This window comes from Camelus bactrianus, chromosome 11, assembly GCF_048773025.1.
Source record: "Camelus bactrianus isolate YW-2024 breed Bactrian camel chromosome 11, ASM4877302v1, whole genome shotgun sequence".
Taxonomy (NCBI): domain Eukaryota; kingdom Metazoa; phylum Chordata; class Mammalia; order Artiodactyla; family Camelidae; genus Camelus; species Camelus bactrianus.
The window spans coordinates 59,622,610-59,644,044 of NC_133549.1; the positions used below are offsets into that span (position 1 = coordinate 59,622,610).

At 38.4% G+C, this 21,435-nt stretch overlaps 1 long non-coding RNA gene across 6 annotated transcripts in view; it reads left to right on the forward strand.

The window, feature by feature from the left end:
* The window catches only part of LOC123617697 (uncharacterized), a 549,026-nt gene that overhangs the window by 313,077 nt on the left and 214,514 nt on the right, over window positions 1–21,435 (forward strand). The gene's annotated exons all lie outside the window — the stretch shown is intronic.

Sequence of the window (21,435 nt, forward strand, 5' to 3'; positions counted from 1 at the left end):
GCTTGTAAAGTTTCAGTGACATGTGCAAGTTATGCAGTGGGAGAGGAAGGATCTGAACTCAGATGTGCAGGACCCTTAGCCAGCATTCTTAACATGTTACCTCTCTAATAGCTCATATTGAGCTAACTAGATCAAATTATGAATTTCTGCCCAGCCATTACCTTAAATAATTCATTCAAGCTGTCTTCGTGGTTCTGCTGATACAACTGAGTTGCTCAGAACAGTGCCATAGTTGAAAAGCACCTACCAAGGAAAAAACCAGGAAAGTGAATGCCATGTGAAGATTTTTTTTTTTGGAAGATTGCAGTTTGTTTAAAGCAAAAGAACTTTCTGGAGATAGCAGCAGCAGCAGCAGCAGCAGCAGCAGCAGCAGCAGCAGCAGCAGCAGCAAATCTATCAGCTCTTTGCAGTGTCATCAATCACAAAAGCCCAGGAAAAAGCAAGCTGGACCCAGTACCCATCCTTGTAAATTATTTTTCAGGAAATCCTGCAGGCTTGGTTTTTTTTACCAGGAAACAATTACAGTTTAATATAGAGGACCACAGAATTCACATGGAACCGATTTCTATTTCTTTTTGTTCTGCTCACACAAAAGAAATGCAATTTTTCAAAAACAGCAGAGAAATACACAAGCACTGGACTAATATAGTGGCGCCTGTCACTTACAGCTGAAGGATTGTGTCATTTCTCATTGCCAGTCCTGACAGCGCCTCAAATAAAGAGGTGTCTTAGCAAATTATGTTCTTGATATCGTCTACTGAAATACAGTGGCTTCATTTTAAGTAATAAAGTGACAATGCAAAAATGGGAATCTGGAGATTGGGGAAGTTTACCATAGCTTAACTGAAGGTTCATTATATTGCTCATGCCATTATCTTAACCTCATATTTTTATCATGTGTCTGTAAATGTGCAAAATTAAAAAGCCAGAAGTAATTTTGCATTTTATCTGAATCCAGAGGAAGTGATTGTTAAATTATCATCACTTTGAAATTAAATAGCTTAAACCTGTACAATGACTTTTGAATATGCAAATGTGCTAGCATTGTTGCAAAAAAAATTTGCAGTTTTTGCTAACTGTTAAAATGATACATGAGGGCAAAAAAGGAAGAAAACTGGAATTTACTTTGAAGGAAACCTCGTTGAAGGTTTATGTGATAAGGATAAAGAAAATGTTTTATATTTATGTGTAGGTTCAGAAGAATGATTGTCTAGAGCTGTTCAAATCTGTGATTCTGCAGCTGTAATCAAAACCAGCAGGAGAGTTTCTGACTTATATCCCTGGCAAGAGAACCCATGGAATACATAATACATACCCAGAAGAGTTAAGAGAATTTCAATAGTTTCTTAAGTAACAATTTTCATTCTCTGCTCTTAACATGTTTGCAAAATGAAAGGCTATCACCCCAAATCAAACAATAATTAAACATCCATTTCTATTTTTAAATGAGCTTTTAAACACTAACGTGCTCATGAATCTAATGCTCCCAGAAAGGAGGGATGAATCCAATTTACAAGGATGACGATGTCAGTGGGCATATTTTTTCCTAGAAATTGACCACGTTAACCTTGAGCTGCAGTAGCTGGGTTGCAGAATTGTCAGAATTCCCCACACCCCACCCCTGCCACCCCCAGCAGACAGAGTGTCTCAGAGAGAGCACCTTGGGGACTTCTTTTCACTCTGGGAAGATTGGACTTAGGTCTCCAGGCAAACTAGGCTTCTGCCACGTTACGACTATGGAGCCCAGACTGAGAGTTTCGTGCATAGTTCTCTACAGATAGTCATAGAGAATGGACACATTTCCTGACTCCCCATCCCTTGGACTTGGACTTGGTGAGGCTGAGTGATCACCATTGCTTTTGGCTGCACATTTCACAGTGATAGAAAATGTAAGTTCTGGAGCTGCTTCAGAGTCATGGGCTCTTGAACAAGTTACTACCTATGCCTCAGTTTCCTCATCTGTAATAAGGTACTGCCTATCTCAAAGTTTTGTGTAGCAAGCATTCAAGTTAGCTATTAAGACTCTGTAGTAGAACTGCCTGAGCCATGGAGGAGGCAACTCATGACTCTTGGGTCCATCTCAGAAGAGTGGGGATGAATGAAGCCAACACTATCTCAAGAGAAACAGTGAAATGCAGTGAGAAAATGATAAAAATCCGTAATGATCTCCAGTGCTAATGAGTTCCAGGTGTTCTGCTAAGTGCTTAATATCTCACAGTAATGCCAGAAGTCAGATATTATTTTTAATCCCATTTTACAGGTGCAGAGAGTTGGTCAGTGGCAGAGGTTGAACCAGTTTGTCATTTACCCAATCTTATGCTCTTAATCACTCTACTAGAATGCCTTCCTAGGAGGTTAGGATCTGGACTTCCAGTGACTTGGTACTTAAATCTACTTATGCCATTAACTAGCTTTGTAGCTTTGTGACCTCAGATAAATTATTTTATTTCTTTGAAATTTCTTTTTGATAGAATTACATGATCTCTGTGGCTTTTTCCAGTTATGACAACCTATGATGCTGTAAGTAGAGAATATATTTGAGAGGAGGGGAAGGGGGAAGAGAGAGAGAGGAAGAGGGGGAAATAGAAAAGAAATACAGGAGAAAGAGACAAGAGACTTAGATGCATAATTATAATTGAACACAGTGATATCTTTGTAGCTTATAAGGAAGTCAAAACCCTTTCACATATTTCAGTACATTCATTCTTGTACAATATGTCTACATATCACCACCATCATCTTATAAATGAGGAAATTGCAGTACAGAAAGTTTGTAACTTGCCAAGGTCACATAGCTAGATCATAGAATCTAGCAATTTTACTGCCAGTATAAAACAGCATTCTCCAGATTAGGCTGAAAAGTCAATATATACAGCACTTCTGAAAATTTCTTTTGGTTAATAATGCAAATAGTGATGTACTTCCTGTTATACAATCAAAGAGTTTTTTGAAAGATACAAATCAAATATCTTTAAATCAGATGCTACTTGTACTGGCTACTCTTCAATGGGTGGTATGGCCTTTAGATTTTTCTCCTGCCTTATTTCTTATACTTTGTCTCCAGCCTTTATCCAATTATTCAGTAAACAATGGAAGTTCATATTTAAATTGACTCTGCAGTGAATCCACTAAAACTTCTGTGACTATATATTTGCAACAAAATTTATTCATTCTGCTCTACCTCTGTATGTCAAAGTTTCTGTATCAGTTGGGGGCAATTGTCTTCTCCTTGTCACATATATAGGACAAAGCTTGGACCAGAATAAATACATAGGAATCATGATCTCAGTTGTAAATGTAAATTAATGCTTATTAAGATTTCTTAAAAAGACGTTTTTGTAAACACATGAATGTTCTTTTCATACCATACAAACTAAATTTTGAAAACTGGTTTTGAAGATTCTGAGGTTTTGACAGCAAATATATTCCACCCTATGGGAAAATGTGGCTCTATCTTTAAAAAGAATGATACAGTTAAATCTGTTAGCAATAATACAATGATAGAAATTCTAATTTCTATTTTTATCAGAAGGCTGGATCTATTAATATTTATGCACCTTCGTGTAAGTGTATATATGGAGAGCTCCTTCTTTTAAAATCTCAATTGTGAAATAGAATCAGAGGACTCATCCCTTTCATCTTTTCTCTTTCTCTCTTTTAATTTTCCTATTCCTGGGGAATTATCCTTTGAGGAGTTCCATGATGGCAGACAAATTTGTTTTTCAAATGGAGCGCTGGTTTTTGCAGTTCTGCTGGAGGGTGGAGGAGATCCGAATGCCCGTTCGCTTCATAGATTCCTGTAAAATTCAACTTTCCCCAGTCATACATCTTTCTGATTACTGCTTAGGTAGATACATTTTGACAAGGAGAACAATAGTCTCAAACTGTTAATACTGAAAAGCTCTAAGAGTTTGTTTCGACTGCAGCATATGGATATTTTAAAAGGCTGAAATCCTTTACATATTTTGTGCTCGGATTATACTTTCACTTGCTAAATCATTAAGCACATCTTTAGAGGGGAGTATTCCTGTTAAAAAAGAAAAATCCCTAGGGATTTATGTATATATGTTTCTATGTATATAGTATATATTTATATGTGTATATCGTGTGTGTGTGTGTATATACTTCCTATGTATACATATTTTCCTGTACACACGTATACATATATTTCCTACACATGCGTGCGCGTGCGCACTCGCGCACGCACACACACACCCCCACAGTTTAGCAAAGGATTTTTCTCCAAAATGACTCTGTTAAAACAATCACATTTCACAATTCTCAGACAGCCCCAGTATGCTGAGTTTCTAACCTCTGGAGAGCAGGGTATTGTGGTTTACTCATGATAACTAGAGCTGGTGGAAAAGTTAACTGCTTGGCAGTGGATCACATTTCTGTAATAATCCAATACACATTTGCTTTGATTTGTTTCAGATTTCGCAGAAAATTAAGTAGCAAATATAGACATTTCTTTAGTCTTCTGACACAAGTTTTGACCATGAACTTCATTCAGATGGTACCTTTTCCTTCTTTGCAACTAATTTCAAGGGAGAGTCAGAAGCTCATTTGCAAAAATTTCAACCTCAGAATTTACAGGTTTGGAATTTTGATCGAAATCCAAATCTTTTGGCTTTCAAGTTCCTTTGCCTTTGGCAGAAAACGTCTTGTTTTCAAAAAGAAACAAGTCATAAGAGAACTTTATTAAAAAAGACTCAACCAGCTGTTTAAAAGGCTATTTTGATGATGTCAGTGCAAGTGAATAAAAAACACATGGATTTAAATTCCCTTAAATTATACAAGCCTTTAAAAATTAAAGGAACTATGTTGGGCAAATGTGTTTTAGGTTTATTAACTTAGGAATCAGTTTTCCACGGTTTCTAAATAGCCTTGTATTATACGGAGGGATACTACAATTATTTGTTAAAACTTAAAGGCAAGTGAGAACACAGAACACGGTTCAGTAAGAACCAGGAGGCTTATGTTTGGGAACCCAAATGGGAGTGAGAAACAGCCAGTGAGAAAGCTTGAGAATCACCTCCTTCCCCCTCCCCAGTAATTTAGCGGTGACAGAGGGAGCGAGCGGTAACACTTTTAGTGTGGAACCGCAGTTCCCTGTGATGTTTTATTTGCTGCTTAAATGTTTATTTTCCTATTGTATAGACAGAGCCCTGGCTAGTGAAGATCTGTTGGATTGATACAAATCTACCAACCAAATCTGAAAGAAATCTACCAACCTAAAGGTTTCTCCATATCTTCTGAAAATCATGGGCTCATGCCTCTGAAACAGAGCCCCTTTCGCTTCCATAAATTGGGCAGGAAGACAGACTGTAGACAACTTACTGTTCAGTGCCTAAGGCAACATGACACTACCCTTTGCAGAAGATGTCGTGAGGTTTTGACAAATGAGTACGTTGATACATGGACTCTATAATAAAAGTGTGATTGATATCCCCAGATAGTCATTTCTTGTTCTTAATTTGGTCAAAAATGGAAGATTGTGTCTTCACCTGATAGTTCCTTGGTCTGCTCTAAGCTGTTTCTGTCATGACACTGTGATGTGATGCTGGGACTTTGAGCCCTGACATTGCAGACAGAAATATCCAAATCACATCTGCACCTATGACATCCTGATGTGCTTTTTGAACGATTATAAAGCACTAGATGCCACCTCCTCAGCTTTAGCCAATAGCCACCTCCACTGGACAGAGACGGAGCCATCCAATCTTCTGGCAAAACTAACTCAGAGCTTCTCCTCTACAGAAGGCCACGTGTTTGCAAGCCTGAGGGTGGGGAATAGAGATGTCATGACTGCTGTTGCTTGTAAGTCCTATGTCTTAAGCTCTGTGGTATAGGCATATACTTAACATAGTGGTATATGGGAGATGCTTAAGAAGTAGTCGTTATTATTTCATTTATCATTTTCAGCTCTTTTATGCAATAATTATTTGTGCTGCGATGTTGCAGGTAAGAAATACAAGATTCATAGAGGAAATGTGACTCGCTTGACAACACATAAGCTGCTAGGATGTGAGACAACAAGAATAAAAGTCACATCTACTTAATTCCAAAATCATGCCCTTCCCATGAAAAATTGCCACCCGAAGAGGTAAAATTTAAAACATGGACAATATGAGAACGTGGGCAACTGGGCCTTGCAGACCCTGCTGGTGGGAATGTAAATCGGTACCACCACTTTGGGGAACTGTTCAGAGATTTCAGTTAAAGCTGAATATCCTCATGTTTTGTTCCCACAGTTCTACTCCTAGATATAGCAAGAGAAATATGGACATCGATTTACCAAAAGACATGCACAAGAGTGTTCATAGTGGCATTATTTATAATTGCCCCAAACTGGAAACAACCACAATGTCCCTCAATGGTAGAATGAATATAAAAATTGTGCTGTATTCATCCAGTGAAGTACCATACAACTCTAAGAAAGAACAAACAACCACAGTTAACCACATGGATGAATCTCGTAAACATAAAGTAGCATGACAGAAGCCAAATTTAAAGAAGTATGTTCTATAGGAGTCCACTTACATGAAATTAAAAAATGAGAAAACGTTATCTATCGTAGTAGATGGAGGGATAGTAGTTAACCAGATACTGATTAGAAGGAGGCACTGGTATAACTAGAAACCTTTTGTTTCTTGCTGTGAGTGCCAGTTAAACAGGTACACTCACTTCATAAAATTTATTGAGCTGTACTTATTTCTGTACTTTGTTAGACAGAGTTTACTTACAAGATTTACTCTTCAATGCAATGTTTCCTCTCACAGATTTTAAGGCATGACGCCCCCGGGAAGAGGAGAGCGAAGCTAGACCGAGTGCCGTGGAGGAGAGACGCCCTGTGCTGGGTGTGCTAGGTCCACACTGATCTCCCCGTAGCCAGCCTCGCGCTAGGAAAGCATGAGCTCTTTCAGATCAGCCCAGGCTTGGGACAACTTCTGGGCAGAGAGGTCTTAGGTGACCTTTGTGTCTCCCAGACAAGAGGGAGAACATGGAGCCTTTCTCCCCCTGATACAGCATCACCCATCGAAGACTACATGTGAAAACATTTTCCAGATGCTGAGTTCATAAAAATTCTGGTCACTTTACTAAGCTTACTCCCATTCTCCTGACATGCATGAGCGTTGCAAAGCGTGCCTAGCCTTCCTGCCTATTTTGGTGGCCAAGGAAACACATGTATCTAGTCATGCCAATTTGAATTGAGTGTTTACTTTCAAAACCTCTAACAAAAACTTTTCCAGCAAGGGTAGGCACCCTTTGATGCATTTTGTTTCTAGACTTGTTGCCTGATTTCTTTTCAGCAGTACTGAGCATGTGGCCACAGCCTAATTTGCATGGTTTATATGCACACCCAAGTTTAATTTGGAATCACAAGACTCCAGGGTCCCTGATGCTAAATAACCTGGGACTTCCATCTGTAGCGCAGCATATGTTAGTCTGATGCAGTAAAACTGGGCAAGAAATCCAAATCTAATTATAAATGTACAGTCAGAATGTCAGGTAAATTACACTTCCTGCAAGTAAATTATCACCTTAGGACACAGTGGACTTGGGCGTGCTGGGCTGTCTTCCTCACAGCGCCCTCTGCCTATAAGTACCCACAGTGGGGGCACTGCCAACTAAATGTTCATTTAAGGAGTTTTGGAGTCCTTGACAAGTATTTTGCTGCATTTACAAAGAGTATTTTGTCTAAATCCTGTGAAACAGACAGAGACGAACGAAGGCAGAGTTTAAACACATTTAATATTCATTTGCATCTTATGATTATGAAGTGCCCTAGGGCAGGGTTTTTCAAACTGTAGGTTACGATTCATAAGTAGGTCATGAAATCAATTTAAAGGGTCATGACTAGCACTTTTGAAATGTGAAAGAGAAGAGATTAGAAAAGTTGAGAGTGACTTGTACATGATGACAGTATTGCTTACAGCAACTTTTTTGTTTAACTTTGTATGTGTATGTGTATTATGTATAATGTGTTTCTTATTGGATGGCAGTTTTTCAAAGTTTCAAAAAACTGATCAAAGGTGCATTGTAAACATACATAATATAATCACTGTAACCGTATTATTGCAATAACTTTATAGCTCTTTCGTTTAACAAACCCAACTCCGTGCCTGACACTGGAAAAAGAGTAGTGCGTAAGACAGACAAGGTATCCCCCTTTGTGGAACTTGCATTTCAAGAGGAGATGTGTATTAAATATGAACTGCACAATTAATTGATTATGCAATTGTAATTGTCACAGGTGACACTAAGGAAACCAGTTCAGGGCTTATGAGAGTGAAAACCAGGAGAGTCTGACAGAGGCAGGGGTTGTCAGGAAACCCTTAAAGATGTGATATATGAGCTAAGATTTGAAGGATGCGTCAGAATGAAGTAAGCTCAGTATCAGAAACTCTAAATATTTTAACACAGCCCTTGATTCTCCCAGATTCCCAAGGTATTTCATGTCTCACTTGCATTCCAGAAAAGCCCGTCTTGACACCAACAGTGTTCTGTGTTAACGATAGGTCCTCAGAACTTCCTTTTCACAGTCCCTAATTCTCCATTCATACTGTTTCCTGCTTTGCACTGCTCATTGGTAGGCATCAGCCTACAAAGTCGTCATCATTGGTAGTTTTTCATGAGTATCTGGAAGCGGTAGAGAAAAGGTCTTGGAACTGATGCACGGAGGGCTCTGAACCATGGGGTGTGTGTTGCCCAGCCCTGCCCTCAGCTTGCTGCTTCTCTGGGTCCCCCCTCTATTCGTGGGAGAGAGGCACCGTGTAGCATCTGCCTGGCCTCACAAAACACTGCCCTCTGCCTATTCTCACCGTCCCTTTTGCAGCTTGGGTAGTTAAATGAGAGAATTCCATGTAACTGGTTTCTCCTTGGGGTGAGCACTGCCTTTGTGTGGAGAAATACTTTGAAACCACAGCTTAGGAGGAGGAGGGAGAGATGGCAAGATGTCGGTCTGAAAAAAGTCACAAAACTACCTCCTGAAGAAGGTGGGCTCTTAGAGAGCTAACATTTCTTTCTGAGGAAAAATTTGTATGGAATTAACGATGGTAAGGACTAGGTCAGAGCTGAAGGGCTCTGCATAATACAGAGAAGTTGACATTCCCTGGGAGAGATCCAGGAAGCTGTATGCTGCGTAAAAGGAAGATAAGAGAGGTAAACTCATGGGGCTCTGCTCTCTCTTGGCCCTTGTGTATTGCCTTTACTGCTGAGCTCAGCTTTGCATTTAAAGAGATGTTTGTATCTTATCCACTATTTCCGAGGGTTGGAGCAGGAAGGTTTTTCACAATATCTACTTTTACATACTGCCAGTAAGCAGAAGTCCTTAGTTCATTGAAATTGTAAGCAAAAGCCACTCACTATAGTGTATATACAAATTATAATTTAGCAATAACATATTTTCCTTTTATCACCCAAAATGTAATTCCTAGGATAACAGTTAAGAGTTGTAAATCTCAGCGGCATAAGTGATATTGGTGCTTCTCTAGAATGTGTGTAAAATATATTATTAAGGGAGCTAGGAGATACCACGTTGGTGAACTGGATCAGCCCTCTAAATCAGTGAGCTCCACATTTTAACCAGAGATCACAGACTGCTCACTGCAATGCTGTGGTCCTCTACTCTTCTCCAGAAGAAATGGAAAATGAAAATGAAGGCAATTCTGGTGAGAAAATAGCCTTCTTTCTGATTTTGTTCCCTTTCATTTATTGTGGGGATAATCAAAACTGGTGAGAAGCTTTCATGAACCAAGTTTTAAATAAATTTCAATCAGGAGGAACTCCAGAGAAAGTTTTAAAAGGGATTTTTAAATTGTTTCCTATTGGGGGGCAGTGAATGCCTCTCTTCCACCTGCCCCCACCTGGCAGACACTTGAGTGAAAGTCTACATTGCTTATTGATACTTATGCTTGAGTGAATTTTTTGCGAGAACCCAAAAAAGATGTTGAGTTTTGTGTCTCAGCGGGAGCAAGGTGTAAACAGAGACAGCAGTCAGAAGTTGAAGGAAAAACTGTCTTTTGTTTACCAGGGCAAGAGAATATGATATTTTCTTTTATAGCAACATCAAGATCTTACTTGGCTTTTTTTTTAATATTGGCAAGAAACAGTGATACAGTGTAAGTTTGCTTGTCTATGTCAGGGGGTCAGCAGACTTTTTCTGTTAAAGGCCAAATAGTAAATACTTTGGGCTTTGTGGGTTAGACTGTCTGTGTTAGAACTACACAACTGTCACTGCAGCACACAAGCAGCCACAGACAATATGCGAGCAAATGGGTGTGGCTTATTCTAATAAAATTTTATTTACAACGACAGACGTAGAATGGATTTGGACTATAGGCTGTTGGTTTGCCAATCCCTGATCTGTATAAAAAGGTAAAATTTAATGAAGATTGAAATCTATTGATGCCCATACCAATCTTACGCTTTCCCAATAACTGTTTTTTTGCAGAGCAATTATGTAATTTTTTTCAGTAGTTTGTAAAGACTTTAGGGGTATTATACATTCTTTCTTAAATCCCTTCAGCAAAGAAAAACTTCAAGTGATTTTCAAAACCATTGTGCTTTTTTTCCTTCTTCCTGACAGTTGTGCTGATGTTACTATTTTTAGAATAATCAATGTTTTCCCCCAGAAAAAACCAAAACTGATTGCCATGTGTTATTAGGAAAGAAATCAAATGCCTTTATGATTAGAGAGCAACGCTGAACCGAGGCATTGCCTGTGATTCAGAAGGATAGTGTTGGCATTCACTAAGCCTTATCCAAATGTAAGTCAGAGACCTCTGTGTCCGTGTAATAATTTCTTCAAATGCAAACTTGTTTTCCACCCAGCATGGAGCTCACTTCATAGCTCCAAAGAGGATGGTTTTAAAAAGCCAGTTCTGCAGATTCATAGAGCTGCAGGGAGCTGTGGAGATCACTGGTCAACTCAATAAGCAGTGTTTCCCTTGGCTGCCCTGCCTCACCCACACCTGCTTGCACACGTCCAGTAACGGGAGTCTTTGCCCAGGGCGGGCCTTCTATCTCTGGTTGGCTTATGGTCATTCAAGATGTCATTGCCAGGTTTAGGCAGCATTTGCCTTCCTCTAGATTCTTTTCTGGCTACTGAGATAAAGTACTGTATTAATCTAATGACTACCCCCCACCCCCAGGAAAATCCTTCATATAATTGAGGCTAGCTGCTTGTCTTTCATGGCTATTTATTTCTCGAAGCTGCATACCAACGGATTCATTCCAAAGTTCCCCTACAACATACTTGGGAAAAGAGTCTCAATCTTACATGTTGACAGATTGAATCTAAAGAAGAGAAAGCCTGTTGGGTGGGAGTGAGGTGAACCAGAAAGGGATACCCCTAGGAGAGGCAGGTGTTATCCAGTGTCTCCTTGTTTATATTTCAGAACGTCGGCCATGGCTGACGGTGAGATTTCAGAGAACCTGGAGGTCAAGATTGCTGTTTAAAATCTCCCAACTTTTAAATGTTGGCAACTAATTAAAAAAAAAAAATGTGTAAACACTCTGTAAGCCAAACACAACACATCTGTGGGCCAGATCTGGCTTGTGCAACCTTTAATTTAGAGTCATCTCACTGTCGTGGTTGCCACATTTTGAACACATTTAAATTTAGCCAGTTGTAACTTGAGGAACAGTAACCATTGAAAACAGGGAGAGCATTCTTTAATTGGAAGGAAAACAGAGAAACAGTAACTTCAACACAAAGGAGCACTAGCGATCAGCTTTCCTGCACAAGCAAACTTGAGGTCACACAGAACATAAGGTTAAGTTTTAACTTTTTAACCATTATAAGCTCTAAAAGTAGAGACATGTGTTAACAGTTGATGTGATAGGTGGACAAGAAAACATATTGCTCTTGTCTAGAAGAGGTCTCCTAAAAATGGGAATAAAACACTAAAGGAATATAATACAAAACCGTTACTAGACCATATGTTTGTGATATAAAATGAGGTGTTTTCGTGCCAGGATATCACATAACCATGGCAAACTGCCATTAGCCTTACTCTTTTTACCATAAAAGAGAGAGAGAGGAAGAAGGAAGGAAATTCAACAGCCATTCTTGGGATACATTAGGTTGATGTTTTATTATACATATTTAATTTATAAAATATATTTCTGGAGTTCAGTGGCACTCATCAAAGTGAGTAAGTGCATCACTGATCAGAGAGGGTATTGTTTTGTCATTATTAAGTCTGCCCTTTCCATGACACTTTGGTTTGCTGATTTCAGAAAGAGTTCTCTGGAATACATTTTTGTTCCTGTGCTTCTTGCCCTCTGTAATATGTTCTGATTTTCAAGCCAGTTTGCCCTTCTCCCTTATTTCCTCAAGAATCTGTTAGAAACTTAATGGGAAGGACGGAATGAACACTGAGTCCCAGCTGGACAGCCCGTGGTGTTAAGGTCAATCCACCAACACCTTATCTAAATGCCGACCTCTTCCTCAGGGAAAGGGTGGTCTTGGATGATTCTGCAAGTTGGTCACCACCATAAAAGTTTCTTTATCCAAAGCTGGCAGCTCATAGAGAGGCAGAAAAAAAGCAGAGACACTTTGTGAAATATTTTACATGCTACAAATCCATTAATTTCAAAATTGCCTCTTTTTTTATAGTTCAGTCATCTTGTAAAAAAAAAAAAAAAAAAAAGTCCTGGCAAGAAAGTTCTGAATACTTTAGGACATATTATTAAATTAGAAATTTGGACTTGTCTTCTAGATGCATATGAAGAAGATATTTCAAATAAAATATTGAAGTTATATTGTAGAGACAAACTTATTTTACAATTTAGAGTATTTTGTTATTCCTGGAATTAGTCTTTGTGATTATATCTATGAAAATGCCAGTGAAAACTGTTTTCCCTCAGCTAACAGAGATTAGACATTTATAGGCTTAAATTACCTGTATCTCTAGCCACACAGTAATTAGAACAATACCATATATAGTTACAACATACAGTTTATCTATTGGTTAAAACCTAGAATTAATAACACTGAATTTAATACTTAGGAGGAAAAATACCCACCCTCTTGTTTTATGTTAACACTTTTAAAGAGATTTAATTCAACCAACAAAAATAAATAAAATCTAGACAATTTAAAAAGCTAGACGATTGTCTCCATTTTCACTTTACTACTTCAGTAAACCTAGTCACCCCACTGAGTTACCCTTTCAAAGGATATTTCTCAAATGCCCATTACAGAATCAAGTCTTTGAAAGTTTAGATTTTTCTTTCTAAGGTATGTGTTTAGACTAATCGGCTATGAAATATAACATAGCTATTTCCTACAAACTTTGATACCTAAAGACATTGTGTTAAATTGTATTGTATAACTTCTATCTTCCTGAATGCCACCTTCCAATTTTCTTAATCTCAGATTCTGAAAATCTCTCTCATACTGCTTATGAAACAGTTACCATCCTGAAGAAAAGTGTTTCGAAAATCTTATAAAGTATAAGCCATCTTAATGTACAATTTCCATGGATTAGTAGCAGCTTGCCCACATGCTTCTCTGTGTTTTGGATGCATATTATTCTAAAGTGCCTGATATAGAGTAAGCCGTGACATTTGCTGTTTTGTATGCTATTGCCAAGACACGACTTGTAAACACTAGCAGAATTTCTGATGCAGATGATGGTGTCATTGAGAAGGACTTCCAAGTTGATGTCTTTGCAGTTTTATAGATTCAAAGTTAGACATACACATTATATATATATATATATATACACACACACACACACAATATATGTACATATTATTTTAATTATTATTATTTAAAATTAATTGCACATATATATCTGCATATGTATACAATTAGTTAAAAACTTGATCTCTATTAAGGTCCCTGTTAGGAGAATGAAAAGACAAGCTACAGACTGGGAGAAAATATTTGTAAGTCACATGCCTGACAAAGAATTTGTATCCAGACTATGTAAAGAACTCTCAAAACTCAACAGTAAAAAAAAAAAAAAAAAAAAAAAAAAAATTAAATCCAATTAGAAAATGGGCAAAAGATATGAAAAGACATTTCATCAAAAAAGATATACAGATAGCATGGCAATGAAGCACATGAAAAGATGTTTAATATCACTAGCTATTAGGGAAATGAAAATCAAGCCCATAGTGAGCTATCATTATATATCTATTAGAACAGCTGAGATAAAAAGTAGTGAGAATACCAAACGTTACTGAATATGGTAGGGAAATGGATTTCTCATGCATTGTTGATAGGAATGTAAGATTGTACTGCCATTTTGGGAAGTAGTTCAGCAATTTCTAAAAAAACTAAACATATTTAGCATACAAGCCAGCCATCGCTCTTCTGGGCATTTGTGTTAGAGAAATAAAAACTTGTGTCCACACAAAAATCTGTACATGATTGTTGATAGCTGCTTTGTTTGTAGTAGCTCCAATTTGGAAGCAACCAAAATGACCTTCAATAGGTGACAGTTAAATAAACTGTGGTGCATCCAAACATAAAATATTAGTAGGCAATGAAAAAGAGTGGACTGTTGATATAGGCAACAGCTGTGATGAGTCTAGAGACATCGTGCCCACTGAGAAAAACCAGTCCCCAAAGGTCCCTCATGCCATGATTCTGCTTAACACTTTCAAAATAACAAAACTATATGTTATCTACAAAGATATATAACAGATTAGTGGTTGCTAGGGGTTAGGGATGGGAGGAGAATGGTGGGGAGCGGATGTTACTCCAAAGGGTTAGCATGAGGGAAACCCTCGTGGTGATGGGTGATGGAATATTTCTGTGTCTTGAGTGTCATGATGGTTATGTGACTCTACAGATGTGATAAAATGACATAGAATTTCCAGACATATGTGCCAGTGTTAACTTCCTGGATTTGATTTTGTAATATAAGCTATGTTAAAATGTACCCATTGGAGGAAACTGGGTGAAGGTACCTGGGAACTTTCTGTACTTTTTCAACTTCCTGTAAATCTACTTTAATTTTATTTTAATACAAATAGCACTTTAAAGATCCTCCCAGAGTTATATAGAATCCATACACTATGTGTTTATTATTTTTAAAAAGGTAAAAAACATTGTTTTAATGAATGTGTGCCCTAAAATGCATGTTCAGAGCCTGGGTTTTGGTGTCAAATAGCCTAGACTAGCCATAGGCCATAGAAAATAATTGATTATCTCCATGTCTCAATTTCCTTTCCTGCTAAAATATAATCATGGGAATAATACCTATCTTGTAGCATTTTTACTAAGATTAGAATGGGATACTATATCTATTGCTCTTAACACAGTGTCTGACATCTAAATATAGCCCAATAAATGAGAGTTGAAATTATTTTGTTTCTTTCAGACCTTCATAGGGCTCTGTACTAATTCTTTATTTTACTGCTGTATTTAAATTGATATATATTTATGACTTGACTCTGCAGCTGGGTGGGAAACTTCATGAGCTCAGGGACTAAGTTATACTTTATGTGCCATTAGCACCTAGTAAATTACTATATAAAATTAAGTTATTAAAATCCATACTATCAAATGCATAATCTGCTTTGTACAATCCAATGGTCACTTTTCAGTGTCCCCTGGAACTTCTCAGCATCATTTTATAGAATTGACCACTTTCCCACTTTTAAATCCTGCTATGGGCTGAATTGTATTCCCCCAAATTCATATATTGAAGCCCTAACCCCAGTGTGATGTAATTTGGAAATGGGGCCTTTGTAAGCTAATTAGGTTTAGATGAAGTCATGAGGGTGGGGCCCTCATAGTGGGATTAGTACCTTCATAAGAAGAGACACCAGAGGGCTCTTTATTTCTTTCTACCATACGAGAACACTATGAGAAGGAAACCGTCTGCGTGCCAGAAAGAGCTCTCACCAGAAACTGACCATGCTGGCACCTTGATCTTAGATTTCCCAGTTTCCAAAACTGTGAAAAACAAATTTCTGTTAAGCCACCTTGTCTGTGGCATTTTGTTATGACAGCCAAGCAGATTAATACAAGTCCCTTCGGTCCTTTCTTATGACATTTTTAACTTTGGTTCCTCTTTTATCTCACTAGCTAAGGCTACTCAGTCTCCTTTGCTCTTCCACCAGACTTTAAATATTAAAACTCCACTGTTTTCTCTCCTAAGCTTTCTTCTCTCTTGACTCTATTCTTCCTTCCTAAATGATCTAATCAATCGCCAAAGTTCCAGTTAGTATCTTTGTGCTTAGTAGTGTCACACTTGGCTTCTGAGCTCCAAACTCATGTATCTGAATTTTCACTGGGATATCTTAACAGTCATCAATACGTCTAAAACTGAACATGTGTCAATCAGGCTTCTGACAGGAAACAGAAGAAATTTTACTAAAGAAGTTACTTGCAAAGTTGGGAACATGGTTTAGTACAGGCAGCAGGGGTAGATGCATTATTATAGGCCTACTAACAGCAGGAAGCTATTAGACTCTGAATCTGTAGGGCAAGAGAAGGAAGTGGTTACAAGAATCCAGAGAGAGAGTCAGCATGAGAGAGCTATATGGAGAGGGATGTCTGATAAATGATGGGACAAAGCCAACCCAAGAAAACACTGTAGGAAAAGACCTAGTGAAATAAATATCCAGTCCTCACTCTCTTTTGATCTCTTTCCTCTGCCCCATTCATTGAACCCAATTGGAAGTGAGAGGGCAAAGTCACCTATTGATGTAGGATATAAAGATCAACTTCCTGGGGGCAGACAGCAGGGTGATGAAAAGAGGAGATGAAATCTCGAAGAGTAGAAGGTTATCTGGTTCAGAAAGTGTGAAGCACAAACCAGCTCTGTCTCCAGGATTTCCTAGCTCAGCAAATATCACCACCATCCACACAGATCCTGAAGCCAAAATCCTGAGAATCATTCTTGATTCCTCTTTCTTTCTGCTTCTGTATCCACATCAAGTACAGATACAACCCAAATGTCTTACACATTTGATGAGATCTCTCCATCCCTACTACCACCTCCCTCGTTTGAACTCCTATGATGTCTCTCCTGGACTACTGGCAGAGCCTTCTACTCTGTCTCACTCCATCACTTTGCCTCTCTCTATTCCATTCCATTCTCCACAGACAGTCAGTGTAGCTGTTGCCAGCAGAATCCTGGCCTTCCCAAAAGTCAACCTCCTAATCCTTGGAATCTGTGAATATGTTAGTTTATCTGTCAAAAGGGACTTTGCCGATGTAATTAAGTTAAGGGCTTTTAAGATGGGAGATTATGTTGGATTATCTTGGTGAACCAATCTAATATGAGTTTTTAAAACTGGATAATCCTTGCTGCTTGGGAGCAGAGGGAAATGTGACTACAGAAGAATGGTCAGAAACATGTCCCATTCCTGGCTTTGCAGATGGAGGACAAGGGTCATTAGGCAAGGAATGCAAGTGGCCTCTGAAGCTTGAAAAGGCAAGGAAACAGATTTCCCCTAGAATCTCCAGAAAGTTGTGCAGCCCTGTTGTAACCTTGATTTTAGCCTACTGTGAACCATGGCAGACTTATAAACCACAGAACCATAAGGAAATAAATGTGTGCTCTTTTAAGTCACTATTTGTAGTAATTTGTTATAGCAGCAATAGCAAACTAATACAATGATCTTGTAAAATCTCAAGTTTGACATCACTCTACTGCTCTAAAACCCTGAAATGCTTGCCATTGCACTGTACGATCTGCCTCTGTCTTCCTCTTCATCTTCATGACAGTCTCCTTCTCAGTCAGCATACCTCAGTTATGTCAAGCCATTCCAATACCATGCCAAACCTTTTCTTGCATTAGGTTCTTATACTCACAGCTCCTTTTGGCTAGAACACTCTACCAAACTGCAATACTCTTTCAATGGGTATATTGGCTTTTTTTTTTTAATTGCAGTGTAACAAATTACCACAAACTTAGCAGTGTGAAATAGCATACATTTATCATCTCACATTTTCTGTGGGTCAGGACTCCTGGCAAATAGATCCTCTCCTCAAGGTCTCACTAGACTGCAAGCAAGGATCAAAAGAGCTGCATTCTCTATTAGGGGGAGAATATCCTTCTAAACCCACAAAGGCACAAATTCATTTCCTGACAGAGAGTCTGTTCTTTGCCGCTTTCAGCTTCTGGTGGCCATCAGCATTCCTTGACTTGTGGCCACATCACTCCAATCTCTGCCTCCACAGCCATACTGTGTCTCCCTCTTTTTTGTGTCTTCTCTTTTGTCTGTCTCAAATCTCCCTCTGCCTTTTTCTTATAAGGACACTTTTATTGCATTTAGGGACCACCAATAATCCAGAATGATCTCCTTACCTGAAGATTCTTATTAGATCTGAAAAAATCTATTTTCTAGATAAGGCAACATTCACAGGATCTGAGGATGAAGGTAGACATAGCTCTTGGGGACCACCATCCAACCTATTATAGGTCACCTGCTTGAATGCCTTTCTCCCCATGGATCCTCCATTACATGCTCCATAGCTCCTTGCACTTCTGCATAATCATGTTTGTGATCACTTGTTCAGTGTCTATCTTGGTCCATTAGACCTAGCACAACCTCCCCCCCAGATAGAAAACTTGCTGTCTTGTTCACAACTGTGTTCCCAGCACCCAACATATATTAAGTATGTAATAGTGATTTTTTTTCTCTCCCAAACCAACTGGGTTATTTCTTTCTCTTCCACTTTGCTGGGCAGAAAGAGCCCAAGTCATTGGTAATGAAAGTTCTTCTCACTAATTGTGAACTTGTCATCTCTCAAGCTGTCTCATTAAAAAAGCATTCATATTCTGAATTTAAATGAAGACGTTTCTCTTCTAATGCATTGCTTTACTTAGGAACTTCAGACCAATCTCATCATGTACGAAAAGGGCTGACATATAGAAGGTGCGGCACAACTCCTTTGCTATAGTCCACGGCATGTAAATGTGGCATAAGACACCATACCTGCTTTAACAGCTCAGTTCTGTTAGGCTGATAAGATTCCTTTTTACAATAAGAATATTTAAGCCTTTCAAGTCTGAACTGTGTCTTCCTACGTGCTGTGCCTTACACACTGCAGAATGCAGAAGTGGTAGTCAGCGAATAACAAGTAACAACCACAATGATGATTGTAATGCATACCGTAATATTGTTGCTAGAAATATAATTATGTGAACAGACAATTTACAGAAGAGAAGGGACCTCAGAGCCCTTGTGTTGTCAATCTGGCCTCTCTCTTAATCAGGGATAATAATAATAAAAATATCTCCCCCCCCCATCTGCAGTCAGCTTGTCAACACAGCAGTATTTATAGAATGCTGTATATAACAATGGCATCTCCATGCAGATGGATTAAGATCGAGGAGCAGCTGCAGATGGCTGTTCATTAACTGAAAGAAGAAAATGAATCTGAACAAAGGCACTTATGGAACCCCTAATTTATTAGTGCTGTAATAGGAAAGAGGAGCCCTCTGGAATGGTAACCGAGTGAGACCAGTTACAAAGATAATTGTAAAAACAAGACACAGATTCTTCAAGACATCCAGGGGCATTTTATTGCCTGTAAGGTCTGTGGAATTACAAGGTCAACAGATATCAGACTCAACATCTAATCCTTCATATTTATTAATTACATTCAACAAAGGACTTGCCATCAGTCTGCAGACTGAAGCCAGATTAACATTCTGTCACAAAAACCTGCTCAATTCATCCAGAAAGATATTAAGATTTCTTTCACTTCTGTCTTGTATTTAATACAGTGCACACACACATACCCCTTTTCCCCAAAATACTTTCTGACTGTGGTCCTCAGAATGACTTCCTAACCTTCCGTGATTTGATGAGGTAACGTATATTAAATGCTCAACAAAATGTTGGACGTGAAGATGCTCCCCAGCTATTTTTTTTTTTCCCTTCCGTGTTAGAACTGCCATGGGACCAAGAGAGCTGTTTCCAATGTGACGTCTCTGGTTTAGCCTTCTCCAAAAGAGTCCCTAAGTATCTAAGAATCTGACATTAGCTGAGATCCATGTCAGTGGTTTCCAAAGTGGAAGATACTCCATCAAAACAAAAATATTCACTAACAGATGAGTGGGTAAACACATAGTGGTGCTTCCCCACAGTGCAATGAGAGGAACAGACTGCTGATACCATGTGCAGCAACATGTATGAATTTCAAAAGCTTTATGATGAGTGAAGGCAGACAGACCCAAAGAGTATATATCATATGACTACATCTCTGAAATTCTTGAAAAGATAAGTCTGATCTGTAGTGATTGAAAACAGATCACTAATAGCTTGAGGCTCGGGTGGGGAAATTCTCCTAGAAGGAGGTGATAGAATGTTGCCTTACCTTGATCAGTGTGGTGGCTCCATTTGTCAGAACTCATTGTTCAGTTAAAATGAGTTTACTTACTGCATGTAAATTATAATTCAATATGTTGATTTTAAAGATTCCTTTGCTCAAGTATGTTTGAGAAATATGACATCCTATATCCTCTTCTCGCAAATTCGTAATCAGTTGAAGATTCTTAAGCTATCAAAGGCAATTGAATCATTACAAGCTCTGAGAAATCCTATGGTGTAGAACACTGATTAACAGTTGATTTCCATATTCCTGAATCTGTGTTACTTCTAGTCCCTCCCATTAAAAAAATTAAAAACTATTAATATTCTTGGAATATTAATAGCTGTGTAATCATGGGTAAGCCATTTAAATTTGTGTACCACTATTTCCTCACCTGAAAAATGGAATATTATTCTCTGTCTCATAGGTGGAATGAGGATGAAATGAGTTAGATGTTTGTAATGCAGCTAGAAGAGTGCCTGGGATGATGTGTTAGTTACTCCTGGAACACATCTTGGAAAATGGAGCACCTTCCTTCAGTTATCCACTTAAGTGGAGAAAGTCAGGATAAATATTATTGTCTTACACATCCCTGAAAAATAGGGCAAAAGTGAGTGACCCTTCTTAATGTAGAAGCTGCTCAAGTGATCTGTATGTGAAGCAGTGCACAGTGATGCTCTAGAAAGGGAATCCAATTTGAATTGATACCCCAGCTCTGAGGTTTACTGACTATATAACCTGGGATATCTCTAGACCTGAACTTCCCTTCATTTAAAAATAAGGTGGTTAATAGAGGCAGAATACAGATTCATGATTGACAGGGGCTGGGAGGGGGATGTAGAATGGGAAGTGACTGTTCAATGGGTATAGGGTATTTTGAGGGGGCTGGTGGTGATGAAAATGATCTGGGACAAGATAGTGGTGTTGATTGTACAACATTGTGAATGTACTAAAAAGCTACTGAATTTGTACACTTAAACATTGTTAAAGTGGTGAATTTTATGTTATGTGAATTTTGTCTCAAGAAAAAATATATGGTGAATGTACTACATGATATTTAAGATCCCTGATAGTCTGATCATTTATTCACTTATTCAGTACATTTCTGTTAAGCCTCAACTATGTAACAGTCAATAGGT